Consider the following 7,737-nt stretch of genomic DNA (forward strand, 5'->3'; position numbering starts at 1 on the left):
TCAAACTTCACGCTTTGACTTGGAGTCAAACCTTGCGCCTCTTCAAGCACCCCTGTGTACACTGTGAAGACTTAGAATTCTTTAAGTGAAGGAACAAGTTTTGACTTAGTCAAAACTTGCGCTTCACAACACTGGTACCTGTTGTGACTTGGCCAAAATTCAATCCTCACATATTTGCACTAAGAATTAAATATATATATATATATATATATATATAATTAATTGTGTTTAATTAATTACTTGAATTATTTATATCCAAGTAATTCACAATTAATTAATATATATACATATGAATTGTTAATTAAATTCTTTTGGCAATATATACTGGAACAGCTCGATTGACTTGATCAATTAATTCGTTGATCGAATCCACTGAATACTTTCGATTGTCCTGACGTCCTGTGCACTGGTCTGGTTCACGAACGACTCGAACTGAAATAATTCCTTGAATTCTTTTGCTTGATAATATACTTGATCAGTCATTCCGGGTTAGTTGTTGCTTCGATAAATTTGATTACAAATAATCAAATTGAATATACTAGAATCTTCTGGTCTTTGATACTTGATCTTCAGGCAATCTTGATAGCAGACACATTGAACTTTATTCTTCACTGAGGCTTGAACATTTAAATGAACTTCTTTCAGTGGACGGATGCTCGTCTCAGATATCTTGATTGTCTTTGTCTGTTCGTATCGAATCTCCAACCTGTAGATTCCTGTACTATACTTACGTATTGTTTCCCGTCCTTTGTTGTGTTGAGTTATCGTAATTACATTTATGTTACATTATGCTTTACAAATTATCCATCCTTATGTAACTTGGAAATGCGCTTCTCATTTATATGGCCTAAACGACAGTGCCAGAGGTATGTTTTATTTGAGTCATCAGTTTTAAGTCGTTTATTATTCACATTATAGATGGGAGTATCCAAGTCAAGAACATATAAACCGTTAAATAAACGTGCAACCCCATAGGTAACATTATTCAAAGAAAAGGAACAACTATTGTTCTGAATTGAAAAAGCAAAACCTTTCTTGTCCAAACAAGAAACTGAAATAATGTTTCTGCAAATTGCAGGCACGTAAAAACAATTCTCAAGTTCTAAAATAAGCCCAGTGGGCAACGATAAATGATAAGTCCCTACAGCTATAGCAGCAACTTTTGCTCCATTGCCAACTCGTAGGTCGACTTCTCCCTTTGCCAACGTCCTACTTCCCTGTAGCTCCTGCACATTCATACAAATGTGAGAACCACATCCAGTATCTAATACCCAAGATGTTGAAGTAGACAAATTGACTTCTATAACATAAATACCTGAATCAGAAGCGGCAGCAGCCTTCTTCTTCTTCAGATCCTCCAAATAACAATGACAGTTCCTCTTCCAATGACCTGGTTTCTTGCAATAGTGACAATCACCCTCCTTCTGAACACCACCTTTAGGCTTCAAGGCCTTAGTTGGACCAGGTTTCGGATTGGCATTAGAATTAGATCCCATCTTCTTCTTGCCTTTCCATTTACCTTTTCCTTTGGCCTTCCCCTTATTTACCATCAATATGGGAGTAGGAGACGCCTTCTGAATGTTGGTTTCAGCAGTTTTCAATATTGGCAACAATTCGGCGGGGTTCTTGTTTATCTCATTCATATTGTAATTCATTACAAACTGAGAATAGTTATTGTTTAGAGATTGCAAGATCAGATCAATTTGGTGCTCAGGACTAATCGGGGCACCTAATTTTTCAAGATAATCAATATACCCTATCATCTTCAGAACATGCGGTCCTACCGGTCACGTTCACCCTGCTTACAAGCATTCAAAGATTTGAAAGTATCAAACCTCTCCTGACGAGCCTGTCCCTCAAACATACGCTTAAGGTGCTCAATCATATCATAAGAATCCATATTCTCATGTTGTTTCTGAAGTTCAGCACTCATGGTCGCTAACATGAGACATTGAACATCCGTGTCATCATCGATATGCTTCTGATAAGCAGTATGCTGAGCACGGGTTGATCCTTCAGCGAGAGGTGTAGGGCGAGGAATATCTATGACATAGAGCTTGCGCTCTTGTTTGAGGACAATCCTCAAATTCCTTTGCCAGTCAAGGAAGTTGGTTCCCGTCAGCTTGTCCTTCTCAAGGACTGATCGTACAGAGAAGTTGTTTGAATTATTTGCCATTGGATATCTACAATATTTTCAAATGCATAAGATAAATTAGTCTACAGATGTTTATTAAATTATGTTCAAGTGATTATAAATATATATTCAAAATATATATCTCCTCTATTTTGTTCAAATCAATAGCCCTAACTATTAATTCGGAAAGCATTTCTGCAAATCTTTCTAGTGAGCCAAGATCCATATTTCATCCATGTTTTAAGTTAGCGTGGGCTAATACTCTCAAAACATGACTATTTAGGTAGACAACATTTGTCAATTATATCAAATATAACTCTTGGATAGTTTGGTGGAGCAACCCTTTGCACATATTCATGTAATAAATCTCACCAAACTCCATGCCTCTAAACCCACAATCCTATTGTGATGGTTTAGTTAAGTTAGACCCAATAATTCAATAACTAAGTACATTTACTTATCACGTCTTCCCATGATTGATTAAAGCACTTTGCTTTGGCAAACCTACTTGTTTCAATCTAGATCTTGACGAGTATTAATCATTGGAAGGCATCTGATTAACTTAATATTTTTAATTAGGGATTTTATTAAAACGACCATGATCCTGTCATAAAGAGATCCTCAATTTTTCCTTGAATCAAATATTTCAAATCAATACTCTTTGATTGGTTGAAAACCCGACCTGAGGTGTTGGCACAACGGCTATACTTAAAAACCCCAAATCCGACGGAATCTTCCTCTCATTGAATATCGAAAATCCAAAATTAATTCCGTGTTTCATAAACACGAGAATCTCATGATCGTTGTATTCCTTTTTAAAATCTTGAGTCGTTATAGATTTTATCTTGTTTAAACAAGCATGGCATGGGTGTCGTATCGAATACATACATCTTAATCTAATTAAGCATGCATCTCTATAACTACGCATACATATCATCATCTCATGCATCATATATGTAAAGTGCAGTATGTAAACGTGCATGGTTATGGCCTTTATCCTATATGATTCTTTCAAGCTAATGAAAGAATCTAGGTCAATCTATGGTGAAGATGTATAACTATTACAAGTCTTCATGCTCCTTGATTGCCCCTCCTTGTGGATCATCCTTCAATCTTCAAGTACATTACAATGAATAATTGAATACAATCTATTCTAATGTACTTACATGAGAAAACTCGAGTTACATTCGAGATTAAAATTACAAGAATGAATATCACGACATGCAAGTCGTATTTATACAACCAAAACCAAAAAACATTAAACTAGGGGGTCCTTAAGGCCATAACCAGCACCATGCTCAAGTAAACAAACAAGAACACATAACCATACAAAGCGGGGGTCCGGGGGCGGCAGCCCCTGGGCGGGGGTCCGGGGGCGGCAGCCCCTGGGCGGGGGTCCGGGGGCGGCAGCCCCTGGGCGGGGATCCGGGGGCGGCAGCCACCGGGCGGGGGTCCGGGGGCGGCAGCCACCGGGCGGGGTCTGGGGGCGGCAGCCCCAGGCTGGGGTCATATCTGTTACCTTCTGCCACTACTGCATCATATGCAGTTTCAGAAGCATATATCATATACATGCTGATCATTCCCCAGTGACCAGATCATGTCCATACACCATCTTGTTGAACAGTTTATATCATTATACAAACAACACATCATATGCAGAACATACAAATCGCATACTAATCAGTCATGGCAAATCATAATCATACTAGTATCATCATATCACTATATTTAACATAACAGAATCATATATGATCAATATAGCATGTTATAATCAACATATCTCAAAACCATATCAAGGCAGATTCATAAAACATGCATACATGCATCGAATACTGTAAACACGTAACCAAATCAGCCCCTTATAGACCACGCTCTGAATTTAAATTCAGAATTTAAATTAAAACTCCTTTTAAACGTTCAAAGTGTGTGACCCTTTAGGTTATTATTACGTTGGCAATAATTTTAATATCCAATAATAAAATTATAAACAATGAGCGGCATCTAGTAATACATCATTGCTACCCAAGTAATAATAATAATTGGTGATTCAATTAAACCTTTTGTGAATAATGTACAATGTAATATAATCCCTTTAACCTTATATTATAGATCAGACTCAAGGCATGTATTGTGTCATCCTCTTCATCGTCTAATCCGAATTTCCTTGATCAATGAGTAGACTATTAAACAAATCAATATTTGAGCACGGCCATGCATTTTATAGTCTCACTCGATCAAGAGGCCAATAATATCACTCCTAAAATAGGAGGGTTAAATCCTTTCTAGATCATTCATATTTCTCATACGATTCATAATATACCCAATGTACATTTCATCATCACCCGGTCAAAGGTAACTTTTAGTGCAACCAAAGTATATTAATTCTCATATAGAAATATAATGATATCAAGTCTGAGGATCATTACATCATTATCACAGTGAGAATTTCCAATGACACTTATTAACATGTAAAATCTCACGGTGGGTCATTCCAGTGCCATGTGTCGATACATGCACTTATGTTCTTGACTTTAGCATCACTATACCTATGATCAATGAGATGTGATCATCAGTCAACAAACATACTAGTCTTAATGCATCATTATTGTCCCTTAACAATAATACTCGACTAGGGACATTTAGGAATATGATATTATTCTCATAATCTCATTTCTAAGTCACGTATTTAGAGATATAGAATTACATATAATATTCCAAGGACATTTATTATGCTTTCAATTTATTACGCAGTAAATAAAGACACAATAAATATTTATTCAATAATCAATATAACATAATCCATAAATGTCTACGATAGAACACAATAGTATTGTCTCTAGGACACCAATACTAACAATATGCTGGTTTACAAGTCCTCTGATTTAGTGCCTCTGGGATATACCGATTCGGATTTCCAGACGGATAAGGATAAGAGAAAGTCCACCTCGGGATGTGTTTTTACTTTGGGAGGTGGAGCCGTAATATGGAGGAGTGTGAAGCAGAAATGCATCGTGGACTCAACCATGGAAGCCGAATATGTGGCAGCCTCGGAGGCAGCCAAAGAGGCTATATGGTTCCGAAACTTCCTGCTGGATTTGGGTGTGGTTCCTAATCTGCCACAGCAAATCACGATTTATTGTGATAACACTGGTGCTGTGGCGAATACCAAGGAACCGCGGGCCCATAAGGCAGCGAAACACATAGAGCGTAAGTATCACCTCATACGACAGTTCGTTAAGCGAGGAGATATCATTGTGGCTGATATAGCATCAAAGGATAACCGAGCAGATCCTTTCACGAAGAGGTTACCAGCTAAGGCTTTTCAGGAGCACGTGGAAGCGATAGGAGTCAGATACTTGGTCACATAGTTATTATAGTTGGTAGTGGATTGCTTGTAATAAACACTGATATACTCAAAGAATATATTGAGTATAAGTGGGAGATTGTTAGGGTTATACTGAAATATTCGTTTGAAGTATATAACAATTATTTGAGGATCTTGAATGCATGTTTTCACATTGTCTGTATATTATATATTGTAGACAATCTAGTATCAAATGGGATAGCAGAAGATTAGATTGTCAGACTCCTTATATAATATAATAAGGGTTCACAGTCGAGGTGGTGTTAGACAAACCACTGGAACGGCTGAAGTATTATTTGGAAATAGTTTATCTTGACTATTGAATAATACTTATATACTTTGTGTATATTGAACGGGATCAAAATAGTAGAATAATTGTCTCTTTAATTCTGACAATAAATAACTAAGATTCTATGATGTTATTAATGCTTAAGTTCTTAATCCGGATATAGTGATTGACACTTGTATTTAATGCACATGCCTTGACTCATAAATTAAATAATTTATTTTAAATTACGAATTTATGTATTGGGCAATGACATTATATACAGAGTGGGATATTGACTATAAAAGGAAACCGTGTCCGAAAAATATATTCGGGTGATGATGTCCTCTTGAAAGCTCATAAAGATAATTATGCTTTAGTCCTGCAGGCAGATTTGTTCTTGCATAATTATAAGGTTGAGTGGATGATCAAGGATAAAAGATATTAATTAAATTAATTGTCAGAAATTAATTTAATTAATGGACATGCGATATCTTAAACATGGGGAATTTATAAGCAATTAATATGGGAGCCGAATTAAATAATTAATTTACGGAATTAGGAAATGTAGTGCAAATATTAGTTCTTTAGTGGATAGAATTAATATTTAATGACATTGGGCCTGGCCCGGAATGTCATTAGAAGGCCTGACCTAATGATCCATGATCCCTGCTGTAGCCTATATATATTCTCGTTCTCCTAAAGCTGAAAAAAACACCAAAACGAATTAATCCTAGAGTCAGAGAGAGGCAGACGTTTTTCTCAAGGAGACAGCTAGGGTTTTGGGTTTTCGGAGCTTTAAGGAGAGGCACACCTTGGGAGATCGAAGGCCACACTTCGTCCAAGGAGAATCAAGGAATACAGTAGAAGACGTGGATTTGAATCGCTTGCGCCGTAGCGATTAAGGTTAATATTCTGTTCGAACTTTTAATAAGTATCATAAAACGCAGGGCCAAGATCCCATTGTTCCTACAAGTAGAGGAGGCATTCAACTGATGAGAGCTGTTAAGCAGATCAGTTGAAGGACAAACACTATTCAACTGATGAAAGAGATCAGTTGAAGATAATGAAGAAATAGGTTTAGAGGCTGTGATAGTTGAGTCTGTGGTGATTGATTTTAAAGGAAAATCCACAGAACACACTGTCACAGAAGAAGGAAGTGGAAGAGAAAGATCCAACAAATCATCAAAATGATGATGATCAATCTCATAGGGGGGCTTCTCCATGAAATCCAAAGATGGAGAATTTACAAGTGTGGTGTGAATTAATTCCACATCCACAGAAGAGGTTGGGGATTGTGTTTGAGTAGTAGAGATGGTAAGATCATAAATATGGGTGATTTGTTGAGATGAAGAAGGGGGCTGTGACTCCACATTTATTGGAGTCACATCAATCTGACTTGGAGAGGTTACAGGCATAAAATCCAGAATGGATGCCTGTGTGTGTGCAGAGTGCTTAACTTTGTCACTTCTCATCTTCTTTCTCCCATAAGCTTTGATTGGTGAAGAAGTGGTGTCCCTCCCCCTTTTTATCTGTGTCCCTGGTTGGGGACTATTTTCAATAGCAACATCCTTTTGGGAGGATGCTGCTAGGGATGTGTTTAATTCCATATTAACATCTACAGTCTTTTGGGAGACTGCAGAGTGGCCAGGCTGGTCAACACTCACCTCTCCATCCTTATTCTTAGGGCTTCTTTTATGTTCACCCTTTCCCTCCCCCTCACAACCTCCAATCACACTTCCCTCAGGTTTGTGTTTCTTGGATTTTACAACAGATGCCTTTTGGGAGGCATCTGAGGTTGGTTTAGAAGATTTGATTTTAGAAGGTTTTGCCACTTGTGTGGACTGTTGATGGGCCTCTTCAACAGCCCTGATGGCAGAAAGCAAAGAAGGTGAGGGTTGAGAGAGAGTAGTAGGAAAGCCATGTACCTCTTTTTCCTTTCCAGCCTCCATTATTGGCAGGTACACCACCTCC

Source organism: Daucus carota, chromosome 2, assembly GCF_001625215.2.
Source record: "Daucus carota subsp. sativus chromosome 2, DH1 v3.0, whole genome shotgun sequence".
NCBI lineage: Eukaryota > Viridiplantae > Streptophyta > Magnoliopsida > Apiales > Apiaceae > Daucus > Daucus carota.